Source organism: Rhododendron vialii, chromosome 7a (assembly GCF_030253575.1).
Source record: "Rhododendron vialii isolate Sample 1 chromosome 7a, ASM3025357v1".
In the NCBI taxonomy this organism is placed as follows: Eukaryota; Viridiplantae; Streptophyta; class Magnoliopsida; order Ericales; family Ericaceae; genus Rhododendron; species Rhododendron vialii.
Window position 1 is genome coordinate 15,736,385 of NC_080563.1, and position 16,746 is coordinate 15,753,130.

Consider the following 16,746-nt stretch of genomic DNA (forward strand, 5'->3'; position numbering starts at 1 on the left):
TAGCCCAAGTGCTCGGGCATTTCTAGGGTTACCTCATTGGTCCGGTGATCAAACCTCGGTAACTTCTTGCGCAAGGTTGCTCCATCTACAGGGACAATAAAAGAATCTAAAATGACTTTTTTGGGGCCATTGTCTTTCAAGAGAGCATTGCTGCACCTGCAAGTGGTGGATTTTCCAGCTTGTATCCCAAAGGTAGTAGCTTCTTGTAAATAAGCCATTGCTGAAAGAAGTAGAGAATCAGTATCTGTACTAGAAAATGGCTCAAATTCTGAAGCATTTTTCTTGGTTATGAGCCCGAAATTGGAGAAGTTTGATTGATGGGATCCTTAACACTAGAAATGCGCCTAGCCAATGGTCGTTCCATGTTATTTCGCGATTATGCTATCTTACAATCAACTTTAAATGAACCTTTTTTTTTTGGGTACTTTTTTGTACTTACATTAAGTCACTCTTAAAATATTTTTTGAAGGAGACTACTTTATCTTGACATTTTTTAAAAACCACTCTTAGTTTACAATTATTTATGAATTGAAGACAATGACGATATGACCAAGAAATACATCATAGTTAACCTTTCATGATACACCCTTAAAAACATTTTATCATGCACATAGAATCCAAAACGCTCTCTCAGCATTTTCGTGAATTTTTTGAATCGCAATTCGACATCCACAATTCACAATCTAGATTTTTTTTATAGATTTGCGTTTTTTTCGTCTTTAATCATTTTTTTGAACATCCTAGCATTTTTATTTTTATTTTACTTTTTGAATATGTGTATGTTATATATATCCAAAAAAGGGAAAAAAAATTAAAGAATTTGATGGGAAAACACTAAAGACGAAAAAACAAAGATAACAAAACGGTAAATTTTTATTGGAAAGAGATGTTTTAGAGGAGAACCAAACAAGGTGTTAACTCCCCATTCCCAAACATCACCTAGCTCTTTTTTACCGTAATTATTTCCGTAACTCCATATTAATTCATAATTCCATTTACAACCCCTATCTCAATTCTGCGGTCCTGCAGATTACAACCCCTCTCTCTCTCTCTCTCTCTCCCCTAATGGCTTCTTCACCAGAATCACCACTCGACAGGGTTCCCCAACTCCCCTGAAAAAAAAAAAGAACACCTCTCTCCATGGCCGCCGCAGTAGCTCTGCACCACCTCACCCGAATCTCCCGCCACCTCACTCTCTCACTACAATTCTTCCCTCCCTCCACTCCTACGATTCTCCAACTTCTTCACAAGCCTTATCATGTAAGGAGCTTCAGATTCTTCACTTCGACCCCACCTCGCCGTTTCTCCGTCTCGGCTTCAAGCTCTCAAGGTGTTATTATCCCTTTCCCCTGTTGTGACACTCTTCTTTTTTACCTCCGGGTTTCTTATTTGTCTGTCGCGGGCACTTTGTCAAGTGGGTTCTTAGCGTCGTGACAAATCGATGGCACTCGATGCCAATTGCTATATAATTTTGTTATTTGGGTTTAGATTAAGCAGGGTGCAAACCAGTCGAGCCGAGCTTCGTCGTGTCCGAGTAAACGAGCCGAGCCTAGCTAATTTACTTGACGAGCCTCTTTAAATTAGCCGAGCCTATCCAAACGAGCCGAGCTTTTGCGAGCCAAGCCAATCTTTTGAGTGTCGAGCTAGGTAAACGAGCCTAAAACTTGAACATGAGCTCGGCTTGATTACTAAACATTTGAGCCGAGCCACGAGCTGCTCGTGAGCAGCTCAATTCGTTTGCAGCTTGTCCAAGGATGCGGCCACTTTGGGCCCCTAATTTTTTTATACTCTTAATGTTACGCACATACACAAGATTAGAAATAGTACGAGAGTTTAAATACTAGGTTTGCCATTAGAAGTATGAGAATAATGATGTTTAAGTAATACCTTTTTGAACTGATTGAATGATTATCAAGCTTTTTGTACTTATGTTTTTGAATGCTTATGATATTGCACCGTAAAGTTGATTTTATCTTTTCAAAGATAGTTTTTTTTGTGAATGATATGGGGGGCCCATTTAAATAGTTTGCATCGGGCCCCAAAAAACTCGGAGCCGACCTTGAGATTAAGATGAGAGATTCGAATGAGTGACGGTATATGAATATATGATGTGGTGATTCAATTGCCAGAATTGAATTGTTCTGCTAACTCAGATCCCTTGAAGTCTACATGGCTCAGATTGAGAGTTAGGTAATAAATCGAATAGAAATTTTACCAAAAAAGCCCATCATGTGCTTAGGTGGTCTTTCATTCAGTGGTTAGCTTTTCATAGGCAGCTTGCTATAAAAGGACAGATTGTTCTCATGGGGAGTGACTATGGATGGCTCTTGTTTGATGTGTCAATGTGTCATGTACAGAATCTCCTAATCATTTGTTCTGTGGCTGTCAGTTCTATTCTCAGGTTTGGCAGTTTATCCTAAGCAAAAATGGAGTTGTAACAGTCACAGGAGCTGGTTTCTTTAGCTAACCGTAGTTTATATTCATACTCAAGCTTCCAAAGAAGTAATTTAACAAGCTGTCAATGTAATAAGTCAAGCAGTTTACTAGTGGCTCTAGCTATAAAGTCATAGTTCCAATTTTGTTCTCTCTCTCTAGGAGATTCTTTCTCTGACATGTTTAGTTCCCAGAATGTATCTTTTACTTTAGCGTTTTATAGGATTTCCTTCTCACTCCCATTCTGGTTCTGGGATATAGTAAACACCAGAGTGGCCTGTTGAGGAGAACAATACTATTATCTTTTACTCTTCTGGGTTGTATACTTACTGGATCAAGGAATAGGATTGTCCTCTTCATTTCTAAGAATTAACCGAATCAGGTAGTTCTGTAGTAACCTGTTTTGGGTAGTGGGTTGGATACCCAATTGAAGAGGTATTCGGTATTCTGTTCTAATATGGCATAAGGGGCTTATTTTGTATGACCTTATCAATGCAAATTGTTGTCTGAGTGTCTTAGGTATATCTAGACTTCTCAATAATATCTTATATAACATAATTTTAGATATAGGTGAAATTACTGCTTTCTTCATATATAAATCTTCTTGGTAATTGTTATGCATTAGATTCATTAGAGTCTTACTTTGCAGACTGGAACAATCATGCTGAAGCAGCTGATGAAAATATGATGTCATTGTGGTTGGAGGAGGACATGCAGGCTGTGAAGCTGCCCTTGCATCTGCTCATCTAGGGGCCAAAGCACTTCTTCTCACTCTAAATATTGACCGCATTGCATGGCAGGTAAATTATTGTGGTTATGAATATAGCTTGGTTTAACTTCTAAAGTGCCATTTTCGTTTACTGTCAAATATCTTAATCGATCTGCACTTGTGGAAGCGGGTTCAAGGATTATCTTTCTTTTTGTTGTATGCATTGGTTTTCTATCTGGATTTCAATTTTTTTACTGGAGCTGAGTGAGAGGCAGTTCTTTCATCTTTTTTGTGTGTGAAGGAGACTAAGTTTTCTAAGAATTGGAGGATATTGGGGGTTGATATGTTCATTAGTGTTGCGATGCAAAGCCAGTCGATAATCTAGATAAGTAGGACGTGAAGGAGCAACATTTTGTATTATTTTGGAGTTAAATCTGTTTAGGACTTTAGTTTGAGTTCAATAATTTTTTGTCAGCCTGTAGATGTGGGGCTTTTAATGAACTTCATCCGATTCAGCATTATCGGACTGATTAAGAATTTAACTAAGTCTCTCTTCAACAGACTCTTTTTCTTTCTCCTACTTCTTGTTTTATTCTTTCCTTCTGTTCTTTGCCAGCTTATCAAGTGTGATTTTGCTCTCGGCTTACTACTCTTTAACATATGAACACTTCCTTTATTCCTATCTCGACCTTATCTGATAGAAGATGCTCATCAAATGTAACATTACGTAGAATCTAGGTAAGACCTTTGTTGATATCTACTCTGTATCTCAATTTACTGTCTTTAACAATTCATAAACAACTTGTTGTTATGACTATATATCTCTAAATTTACTTGAATATTGCTACAGTTAACCTTTGTTTTTTTTAATCGGCAAAATTTGCTACAGTTAAGCGTCAAATATGTTTCTGCTATTTTTTTGTTTGGATGTTTTACATGAGAACTACAAAGCTATCATAGTTTTCTCTGGTCATTGGAGATAACATTTAGGCTCAAACAAGGCTTCAAGTTTTGGAAAGACATTCGTACTAAGAAAATCTTGAGACAGCCTTGCAATCCAGCAGTTGGTGGACCTGCAAAGTCACAGCTGGTTCATGAGGTGGATGCATTAGGTGGTGAAATTGGAAAGGTTGCCGATAGGTACTTACTTTTTCGCCTTAGATGCCTTTCGTGTTTCTTGGGCATGAGTACAACTGTTCCTTTTTAATAGGGTGTTTTTTTGCTGCAACATTAACTCAGTAGTATCAACATCTTCACGCATTTACATGTTAAAAATGCGTGGTAGTGTTTTGCTTTGATTACCAGAAATATATCTTCTTCTTATTGGATTGTGGTAACGTTTCTACGATTATATTGTTTTAATTTTGATACATGTCATGATATTTGCTATTTTACTCGTTCTATGTCAAAATCCCCCTGCATCCTAGTACATAAATGTACCTCTCTATTTACAGATATACACAAGGATGAGCCAGTGGTAAATTATAGATATTTTAATGAGGCAGTATATTCTCTTGGCTTCATACTTTAGAATTGGATACCGTTTTTTTTTTTTCCTTTTAGGTCAACATCTCTATTTTTCCGTGCTTTTGCTTGTGTTTGTATGCACGTGTGTGCTTTCCATACCAGCAATATTTTTGTCTGCATGTTTTGATATTAATTGCTTGAGATTATTTTTTATTACGTTCTGTTGTGAATGTCCTTATTCTTATTTGTATTTCAGGTGTTATTTGCAAAAGCGTGTTCTCAACAGCTCAAAAGGCCCTGCTGTGAGGGCATTACGTGCTCAAACTGATAAGAGGGAATATGCTATGCATATGAGAGGAATTGTGGAGAGGCAAGCTTATTTAGATAACCTCTTTTAAATTTTTTCGCAATTCATTTAGTTGATGGTGCTTCATTGGGGGCAAGCTATTGAGCTAAACTTCTAGGGGCCATCAGACAAAACAATAATCTTATATGAAAAAATGAGAAATCAAACCACTAACTTGAAATCATGAATCAAATCTTTCTTGAATGGAAGCTGAATCTCTGGACGTAGCTGTGGTAGTGTGATGATCTCTGTAGAAAGATTTTCTTCTCAGTTATGAAAAAATTTATGAGTAAAAGCGGGCCTGGTTATTTGTGTGCATATGCGTGGTGTTTATCTATTATCTCGTAAATGGTTTTTTTTATTTGGCAGCACTCCAAACCTTCGTATTAGACAGGCAATGGTGACTGATATTTTGTTGGGCAAGAATGATAATGTGGAAGGTGTTCGGACATTTTTTGGCATGAACTTCTATGCCTCTTCAGTTATTCTTACAACTGGCACTTTCATGAGTGGGAAAATATGGGTTGGTAGAACTTCTATGCCTGCAGGAAGAGCTGGTGAGCTATGTAGCACCGACACTTCAAAAGGGCGCCGTGTCCACGTATTGGACACGGCGGGGACACGCATTTGGACACGCCACGTGGCGTGTCCAATAATTTTTATTATTTTTTGATAGGGCACACGGCTGGGCACGGCGGGGACACGGCTAGGGGTCAAAATGTAATTTTTTTTAAATTTTGGGGGTTAATATGAAATTATTCAAAACATTTGGGTTAAACTGTAATTTTTTCTTTGAATTTTTTTTTATACAATTTGTGAAATTATTCATATACAATGGTTCATAATTTTTTTTATATATATGTACATATATTTATTTTTTATTTATTTATACACGTGACGTGTCCCCCGCCGTGTCCGTATCCCTATTTTATTAGAATTCCCGTGTCCCGTGTCCGTGTCCGTATCCGTGTCCGTGCTACATAGCTGGTGAGTCAGCTTCAAAGGGTCTGACAGAAAACTTACAGCGGCTTGGATTTGAAACTGATCGATTAAAAACTGGCACACCTGCATGCGTGGATTCTCGTACAGTAGATTTCTCTGGATTGGAGCCGCAACATGGAGATGATGAGGTCCTCCTATTAAATCTCATTAGGAGGCTCAGTACGTTAAATTTTTATAATGTATGTTCAGATTGTGCATTCCAACTTGTTTTGTTCATTCTCGCAACATAAATATTTTGTTTTGACTGAAAAGGATTGCAAATGCATAAGGTACAATGGTACATGTTCAGATAGTGCCCTTCACGCTTTGTCCAAAAAGATGTGCAAATGTGCATTGATTAGACACTGTGGCAACATGTTTCAGTATGCATGTCCAATACGCTCAGCGCAAACAAAGTTGCAAGTCAATTGGCTACACAGCTGGTATAATCACCAGGAAACACTCTTTGAAGATTTTCCGTTCTGCTACTATACAAAAATGCGATATTCTTTGGACTTTGGAGAAATGCTTGCGCACAATTCAGTGGCTAGATTGGTTTAGTCAAAGATGTGGTTATTAGGTACAGCTACCATCACATGTTGAACTAATGGCTTAAGCATTGTAACTATCACCTATACAGCTCAAGGTTACAGTGCAATATTAGAAGTCGATAGCCTTGCGACTTAGGAACAATTACCTGAAGGGATTTTGCTTTTTACCTTGAGCATTGAATGAAATTGAATCAGCATCGAGGATTATTCTGAATGTGAGTTGATGTTGAGCAGGTTAGCTGGTTAGTTTTGATCCTGATTACCATATAGAAAGGGAGCAAATGTGCTGCTATCTTACACGTACTACGAAGAGAACTCACCAACTGATTAAAGAGAACTTGCACGAAACTCCTACTTATGGAGGATGGGTTGAAGCTAAGGGACCCAGATCCTGCCCCTCCATTGAAGACTAGGTATATTTTATCTTCCAATCCTGTCTCTAATTAAGTGCGTATGCTATAGACATTTTGCAGAATATTTTTTGTTGCAGTGTTGTATTCTATGTTGTATGGACACTTCTAAATTCATGAAGTATCAGACAATTGACCCTTGGGTTTATACATCTCCTTACACCAGTGATTTGATTTACCAATCTCATTGTTTCATTTGTTATGCTTAGGAATATTTTAGTTGCTGTTTGCTAATCTGATAGCGGGTTATAGTTTGTCAAGTTCTTTTAAGTTTGTCATTGATGGACTATGTTATGCATGAATCAGCTCTTAAGCCTCTTGTAATTCACAGTATATCCTGATTCTTTGTTTGAGGTTTCTTCATTAACTGGTGCTTAGTCAGGTGCAACTACGAGTCCCACACTTGGGCTTGATATGACTTGTTTGGGAGAAACTATGGTGTCTTGATCTCTCATTTGTTCAAGTTTTAGGCAGAGCGAAAGCTGGGATATTAGAGATTATTCGTTTTTCCTTTTTGGTTTTTTGTAAATTGTAATATGGCTGAAACAATTTATAGATATCTTTTATATGTCACACAGATGAGATAATAGGTGAATAATCGTGGATTGTACAACTTTGTGCAATTCAGGCATTGTCCATTTTGGTTAGGTTCATAAGACTGGATGAGCCTTGACTGGCCTAGATTGATGACAAAGTGTTTAAAATTGAAACATCTACCAGTTAATGTCTAAATGATCAGGTCCGTGGTTGAAGTCAATTCCACTTTCCCTCTCACATCTCAGTTGACACAAATAATCTGATAAAAAGGAGTCTATTTCCTTTCTTCAGTTTCTATGTGATTACTTAGGGTTCTTTCCTAGGGGCATTTTGTACTTGAACGTACTTTATAGATACTAGTGTGGGAGGAAGAGAATGCTATCTTGCTCTCTTCTCTTTCCTCACACTGTTTTTCTTCTTCAGGTTGTCATACCAAGGGGGCTGAGCCACCTATCCTTCAGCATGGGAGGTGGTGCTTGGATGAGCTGGCCCTATGGCTCGATCACCTTTATGAAAGGGCTCCTCCCTGCATGCACAAAGGATCCTTCGCTATGCTATCTCCATTCATCTGAGCACCATGCACACCACTGCCATTCTCTCTTTTAAGGCTCGCTCTGCTGTTACTGTTAAGTTGCCAGTAATCCCAAAAGTTTAAGCTGTTAGGACATGGCCCAACAAATTTTTGTCAAGCTATCTGACACCCTCCCTCACGTGCAACCCTGTCTTGCACGTGGAGATGCAATTTTTTCACAGATAGAGCGGAACAGACTATGAAGGGGAGAAGCAGAATGCAAATGGGGAACAAATGCAAACAAAGAGACTTGAACCCAAGACCTCTCACAACCAAAGCTCTCATACCATGTTAAGTTACCAATTGTCCCAAAAGCTTAAGTTGTTAGGAGATGGGCCAACAATGCATAATCAAGCTACCTAACAGTTACATCTCCTACCTCTGATTTACCCCACCCATCTTAGTGCCTACCATAATTCCCAAGGGCTAACATAGCCACCTCATCTCCCACCAGCCATCTACACTACTCCTTTCCCTTTGTTTTTTCTTACTGCATCACTCTTTCTTCCTCTGATAAGTAGTACCTTAGTTTTTAATCATTGCTGTATGATACAAAAATGCTAAATTGCTAATACTATTACAGGAAAATTTCAATGAAAGAAATGCCGAAGTAGGGCAAAGCACGTTATGAATGATCTTATGTTGGATTTACTATTTACTCTGATTTGGTTGGAGGAAAAACATGAGATCGAGGTTGATTTGCTTATCGGTGTCTCTAGCCCCTAGAGAAAACTTCCGTCAGGTTCTTGTAGATAGGAAAAAGATGCATGTCAAAAAAATGGACGCAAAATGGACTTTTATTGTATTTTGGAAACTGGCTATCTTTATGCAGAAATTTTGTTAGTTTTTTGTCTTGCTTTCTTATCTTGGTTTAGAAGTTATTGTTTCCATTCAAACATGCTTGATCAGTTATTTATTGTTTTAGATTGTTAGATTTCAAGATAAAGAGTCTCATCAAATTTTTCTTGAACCTGAAGGTCGGACTGTGCCAGAGCTCTATGTGCAGGTGAGATTGAACTTTGCTTTTCCTTACCTTTTGTATTAGCAAGTAAAAGTGCCTTCTGTTAATGTTTATCATTTGCTAAAGCTGAATCAAAGTAATCATTTCAATTTATTTGGTTTAATGGAGACCTCCCTTGTTTTTGCCAATTTTGTGTTACAATCAGTATGGCTGAGATCAACTGGTCGAGTTCCTTAACTGCTCAACTTTTTTTCTGTTTTAAGGATGTCGTTACGGTTGTATTCTACTGTAACATCTTCATTGCTTTCTTCCATATTATTTAATCCAGCATCACATGGATAAGACCTTAACCCCGACTACTTGAGTGTTAAGTGTCAGCTATATGCGTCGATAAATTTAGATTGAGATCCACTGCTAAACATTAGCACGAATGTATTGTCTCATGGGCTCCACCCATACTATGAGTTGATTTTTCTTGATTGCAGATTACTATGAACCATATTTTCATCTCTTTGCTGCGTTTGAAATGTTATATGATGCCCTTTTAATTTTTAAGGCAAATAAAGGAAGTACGAAATTTCTCCATACACTGTGATGGTGTAGTGACCACCATTTACATTTCCTGGCCTCAAAGGTACCTCAACTTTGGGTGGTTGATGGATTTAAAAATTGCGCATAAAATCCTTTATCGGATATGAACTTGCGTAACTTACTAGAAGAAAAAAAGTCAAGAAGTGAAATGCGTTTTTTTTTTTGTGGACAGAAATACAAAAGCAGAAGTAAAAAGAGGAGAGGATTCCAATGTAAAGATAATATGTAGAGAAAATTTCAAAGGGACATAGAACCCAGTCCAGTGGAAGAATACATGTACAAAAAGAGGATGGGATGGGCAATGATATCCCTTTGTATAATGCTGCCTATTATTTTGCCACACAAGATACAAGCAAATTATGTTATATGGAGTATTTTCTTATGATTCTTCGCTACATCTAGCTTTAGATGATTTCCTTGGCATCCTTGCAGGGATTCTCAACTGGTTTACCTGAGAGACTACAGTTACCACTCTTGCGAACATTACCTGGACTTGAAAACTGTTCAATGCTGCGGCCTGCTTATGCTGTGGAGTATGATTTCTTGCCTGCTCATCAGTGCTCTAGGTCACTTATGACAAAGAAAATTGAAGGACTTTTCTTCTCTGGTCAAATAAATGGGACAACAGGTTACGAAGAAGCTTCAGCGCAGGTCTTATACTTTGGTTAAAGCCTTATATTATCGTGTTAGTTTCCTAGGTTTCACACATCGAAGAGAATAATATTTGTTTTCTTTTGGGTTGGAAGTTTAGTTGTTTCTAGTACTTGTATTCATGCATCAAACAGACCTTTGCTCACTTTCTATGTTCTCTGGATCAGGGAATTCTATCTGGAATTAATGCTGCAAGGCACTCAGATGGTAAACCCCTTGTTGTTCTTGAGAGGGAAAGCAGTTACATGGGGACTTTGATTGATGATCTGGTCACCAAAGACTTGCGAGAGCCTTATCGCATGTTAACAAGGTAGATAACCTTTCCTTTGTTGTTGTCTTGTGTGAGACTCTGAGGAGGACATACGAAGCTGTAAATTTCTAGATGTAGATAGGAGGGAACAGAAGCAGAGGAATTTAAAAGAGGCACAAATAAATATCCTATGGGGTGAAATTAACTTGTTTGCTGTCTGTATTCACGTTTCTAGGCAAGACATGCAAAATCAGGAAATGACACAGATTGACTGACCTATTATTTCTGATATTGAATAGCTTGTTCTTTATATCAAAATATCGTCGCTGCTAGTTTTGCATTATGGAAGCTTGTTTGAGTATCTGTGCAGATTTGAGCTATAAACGAAACAGACTCAGGATGTCCTATTGCATGTTGAAGGTTAAAATTCGGTGCTAGGCTTGAGCAAAATGGGACAGGGTGGCTGTTAATGAAAATTGTGCCTTTTTTTTTTTGAATGGCGAAAAAAGATTTTATTAATCTTTGAATGTGAAATATGAAGACCAAAAGGAGCAAGGAGAAGAGCAACGAGTGCCCATCCGAGACCCAAACCTTTGATTGGCAAGATGCCAACCAAAGAAACCCCTAGGGAAAAAGCCCATCACCTAAAAGGCCTTAAAGCCCAGATAAAACAATAAAGCGCCCCTGGGACGCAGCCCAAACGCCTAAAAAAGGCCTAAAAGCCCAAGTAAAGGGATAAACCCAGCAATACAAGCCCAAGTGAAAATTGTGCGTTACCCTTTCAATCATATTAGAGCCATAATTGCTGAGGGAAGTCCGCATATGCTTGAACTACATACAATGGGATTATTGTCTACCCAATAAATTAGTTTATTTGAGATGTTACCTATAGAAATGTCAATCTTCAAAAGTTGCCATATCTCAAAGACTTGTCTAAAAATGCTTTCTGAAACCAGTGCAGATGTGACTGCTGGTGTGTTTTGAGAGGTATGTTTAATATCTGCCAAAGTGTCTTCTACAGTATTTCTGCCAAAAGAATTCAAATATTCCTGCCAAACCTCAAGATCCTCATTCTGGCTATGGTCTATATAAGTTTCATAAATTGAAGCTCCTGGGGTAGTGGCCGATCCTCTGTAGTTGAGACTTCGCGTGATGATTTACCTAGTTCCTCAAAAAACAATTTTGGCGGGGCTTTTGTTCATTTTTCCTATGTTTGATTTTTGGCCTTTCTTATTAGTTGCTTTTTCCTCCTGTTAGCCTCTCAGAACACTGTTTGCTGCTCCGGTCTGATAATGCGGACAGCCGTCTGACTCCTCTGGGCCGTGAAATTGGTTTGATAGATGATAGGCGCTGGAAAATATATCAGGATAAGCAAGCTCGAATTTCAGAGGAAAAGAAACGATTAAAAACCGTCAGGATTTCAGGTTTGTCTTCTCCTTATCAAAGTATGTGATAAGAAGTTTTTTTTTTCCTTATGTTTTGTTGAAAGAAAGATGTAAGGCACACCTAAATTTTCCATAAGCGATTCTGATATGTAGACATAGAGTACGACATTAATTCCACTTGTCGTGACAACTACCTGTTTAATAATTCTCGAAGAGCATATAGACCAATAGCTGAGCCCTGGTCTTTGTGGGAACAAATTTACTGGTCTATTGCTGTATGAAACTATGTTGACATATGCTTTAACATGTCTGATCACTGCTTTGGAATCAGACATGAGGTAAAATTGTTGCGAGTTGACAAATTAATGGTGCTCCTGATTGACTGACTTCGAACACATTTGTGCTCCTACTTGTTTGGTTGATAGCTTACTAGCATGTGCATAAATTGAAGGAAAACATCAGAATTAGTTTGCAGGAGTTTTATAAATTCATGAATTATCTTCTTACCTGTATAGTAAGACAAAGTGACATATGCTTTCACCCATAGACCCTACATGCGCCTTTCATCATGGGGGGGGGGGGGGGGGGGAGGCCCAGTTTGCTATTGAAGGGTGTTCTCGTATCTTAAAAACTGGAGGTATGATCTTTGAAACCTAGTGCAGCCACATGCAACTCACTTTTGTATCTAATTTTAAATTGCATGATTGTCCTTTGATTAGAGCCTTCACTGTTTGCCTTAGGTAATTAAATTTGCATCGAGTATTGAAGGTGCATTTTTGTGGCTCTCAGATTCGCCCTTAATTTCTCCTATACAACACAAGTTGCGGTGTTTGAAGAAAAATCGCTTGGATTTGTTTTTGTTTTAGAGGTATAGATAACCAACTTACTATTTGGTGTTCACTTCCAGGTGGAAATTTGGCTGCCAATGTTACCCTTTTGTCTGGTCAGCCAGTGAAGGACTCCTCAACCCTGTAAAGTCTTCTTAAGAAACCTCACATACATTATAAAGTTCTTGATAAGCATGGCTTTGGAAACGATCTTCTATCTAGAATCGACAAAGAATGTGTGGAGGTTGATATCAAGTATGAGGGCTTTATCTTGCGCCAGCAGAGCCAACTACAGCAGGTTAGTAATCAACTGTAGTAGATTGTTGCATTTCATCTGCCTTGTGGAATGAGCAAGACATTTGATGCAATGGAAAAGCTCAAGACCCTTTTGGAAGGTGTCCTTTTATTGAGCATGTCACATATGTTTATGAAGCATGTTAATTCTAAATTCATTTCTCTTGTTCTACTTGTAGATGGTTCACCAGCAACATAGACCTCTTCCCGAGGATTTGGATTACTATTCAATGACAAATCTTTGCCTTGAAGCGCGTGAAAAACTATCCAAGGTATGAATAATCATAAACATGCCAGTAAGATATTGGCCGTTGTCTCAGATGAAAAATTGTAAGGAGTTAATTTTTTTTTCTTTTCCTGATTTCATTTAATGGCGATGGCATTCCAAATTTGTTGCAAATTTGTATGACATAGGATTCATCTATGAGTGGGGAAAATCTGAAATATGATGTTAACATGGGATGTGTTATGTCATTAAACTCATCACTATGGTAATGTTCCCGATCATTACTTCATGTCATCGCTATTTCTGGAGGCATAATGCTCGGATGCTCCTGTTAATATTTGGCCCCCCAATTCTAGTCGTGCCTTATTTGCTTCAGGAAAAAGTTGCTTCCTTTCTGCAGTCATTTGGTTCAATGAAAGAAACTCTTTGAACTTTGTAGCCAAACATAGAATACTTCCTTGTCAAAAATCAGGAACTCCTACTTGACACACTGTCCCATCAACCAATGGACGACACCGCTTAGTATGCGCTGGTGGTTGCGTTACTAAAGTCTGCAGTGGAGGAACACCACCTTAATGCCCACTATCCAAAGCCTTTTCCTGCAAGCTTTTCTAGTGTAGCTTGCATCCGAGCCAATTTCTCATGCCATGTGATTTCTCAACTTGTTGGTCTTGACTCTTGATGTATAGCATCTAACTAAGAGTTTAACTCTATGGACACTGTAATTGGGAACGGGGAACGGGGTAAGAGGTTTGCTTTTGTCAACTTTTTTTTGGCTCAGGCTTTGACTGTGTTCAGGGCCTCAGGTATTTGGGTTGGTTGGGTTTGGATATATAGAGCTTCGTTTTAGGTAAGTATATTGCCTTCAAGTGTTGAACGGGATACCAGATCCATTTGCTTATCAGATTGAGATTGCGTTAGAACTTTTGCTTTTCTCCTCCTTTTGAGTTTCTGTGAAAGTTAACCTTTCCATTGTTTTTGTTATGAAGTTTGATGATAAATAAACCTTAAGACGGCTTTTTCTCAGATTAAATTATGTCTCCTGCTTTCAGGTGAGGCCTCAAACCATTGGTCAAGCAAGCAGAGTCGTTGAGGTTAGCCCAGCTGACATTACTGCTCTCCTTATCGTCCTGGAAACCAACCGAAGGAAAGCCCAACAAGAAAGGAGGCAAGAAATGCTGGCTTCCGTCTTGGAGGATACCAAACAACAGGTGTCTGAACTTCCTCTTGCACACTGGTATGAATTTCCTAAGTAGTGGTTTTAGTGCCCTGTTTGTCAAATTTCAGTATCCATTCTGCTGTAAAATCTTTTGGCTAACGCGATTGTAACTTTTATGTTTTTTCCGTGGATTCTTTCTAGCAAGCATTATCACATACAGGTTCATAGGACCATTTGAGACTTCAACTCTCCTGAATGTTGAGAAGCCCAGTCTCCTCCAGATGAAGCCAACTTCGTCATACAAGGGATTGTATCATTTCGTCTCCAACCCAGAAAAAACAGCGGAGACTCTATGTACAGTGAGGAAAGTAGATGCTGGAAGAGAGTTGAGACAATTTTTATCGGCTGACCTGGATTGTACCTCATGTTTTCAATAGGATCAGATCCCTTGTCCTTGTCTCTTTCGTCCCAGATATCCTCTCTGTCATCCGATCAACTGATCTAGCACTGATTAAACCGTGAGGAAGCAGCTTGGGATGGGAGATTGAGGATCTTGTGACATTTTGGACAAGTCCTTTTGTATTAGTAGTTGTGTCTTTTCTTTTTGTCTTAAATTTATTTTCATTGTTGATTTTGATGAAAACCTTAAAGGAGCATTTATCTAATAGAGTTATTGATTTTTCTGCCCTACGTATTTTTCTTAAATATTTTTCCCTCGATACATTGTTTCGATGATGCATTGTAATTCAAAATGGGAAAAAAAAAATCTCAAAGAATGACCAATGAGCACAAGATCTAGTAATAGTAGGAAGTTAAAATTCCTTTGTCTGTAATTTATACTATCTCCTAATTTGACCCACACATGAGAATGTATTTTGACATTTTGTGAAAAAAATAGAACAAAAAGGATTGTGCATTTGGAATTTTGACAGCATTACCAGAAAGCATTTGGTCACTATTGGTTGACAAAATATGCTTTTAGCTAGCGATAGTTTACTTAATTTTCTTTAATAAAGTAATCGCATCCAACTTGCTCTTAAGAAGTTTCAAGTTTTCGCCGGTGATTATTGGGCGTGTTTATTGGGCGTGTTCACAATAGTTGTGGATACAAATTTTAGATTTTAATTTCTCATTCTGCTATAAATTTCAGATTTTAGATTTAGTAGAAGTTTATAAACTTGTTTGTTGTAGCTGCGATATTGTGTAGAATTTGTATAAATTTTAAAGATTTTGAAAAGATACTCAAACCCATCTTTGAAATTTTTTCATTTTTTTTCAAGTTCTCAGAACCTATAAATTCAAAAAATCAATTACGTATGGTATAATTTTTCATAAACATTCTAAGATAATTTTCAGGAGCTAGAATCTAAAAATTTCTAAATATCTGTCAAAATAATTTTTTGTAAACACAAGTGAGCTGAAAATTAAACTTAAATAGGGAGAGTATTCCTTGATTCGAGTAGAAGCCGTATCCCTTTGTTTAGAGGTGTCAAATGGGCCGTGCCGGCACGGCATGGCACGGGCACGGGGCGGCACGACACGTCACAGGCACGGTCTTGGCCTGACACGACACGGTTTTAGTGGGCCGGGGGCACGACACAGGCACGGCATGGAAGTTGGATTGGTACAGCACGACACGGGCACGGAAAGTGGATAGGAACGGCACGGCACGACACGGTTTTAGCTGGGCATAGGCATGGGCACGACACGGGGCACGAAAGGGCACTGGAAAACAAATAAAAAATTAAATAAGCCAAATGATTTTAAAAGCTCCTTCGTCAGCATGTAGATTCATTAATAGAAAAATGAACATTATAAACAATCAAGTATATAACGATAAACAATTTACTTTATTTTTGGCAGGAATGATATAATCTCTCCCACATGAAAGATAGGGATCCGATTTTCAGCTCGGGCGGCCCTCGAGTGATGCATTATAGGACTCTAATAGAATTTTCGATAAGTTGGTGCGTATAGAATATTGTGTCTCGTATGCACATAATTACATAGATCATATAAAAGGATTGAGATGGTGCCTTAGCAGACATCTCAGTCTCCAATCTCTCTTGAACTCTCACACTCTCGGTCTCTCAACGTGAGCCAAGACATCTCTGCCACGTTCCATTTTCTCCCAAAACCTTCTTTTTCAAAAATAATATAATTTCAAACTCAAATATAACGAAAATGAAAAATGATTTTTCAATTTTTTTTGCACCGTTTAAAAGATCTTAATGAGATCTATCAAATTAGATCCATATTAGTAGAAAAATTATTTACTTAAATACATAATTTTTAACCTTGAAATTAAATTCTTTTTCCAAAACCGTCCCTTTTCTTGAAGTGGAACAGCACTCCGATCTCTCTTGAACTCTCACACTCTCAGTGTGTGTTCCACTT

General features: G+C 38.1%; 1 pseudogene; it reads left to right on the forward strand.

The window, feature by feature from the left end:
* Window positions 1–1,140: 1,140 nt before the first annotated feature.
* LOC131332695 (uncharacterized) lies at window positions 1,141–15,039 on the forward strand (annotated as a pseudogene).
* Window positions 15,040–16,746: the final 1,707 nt, after the last annotated feature.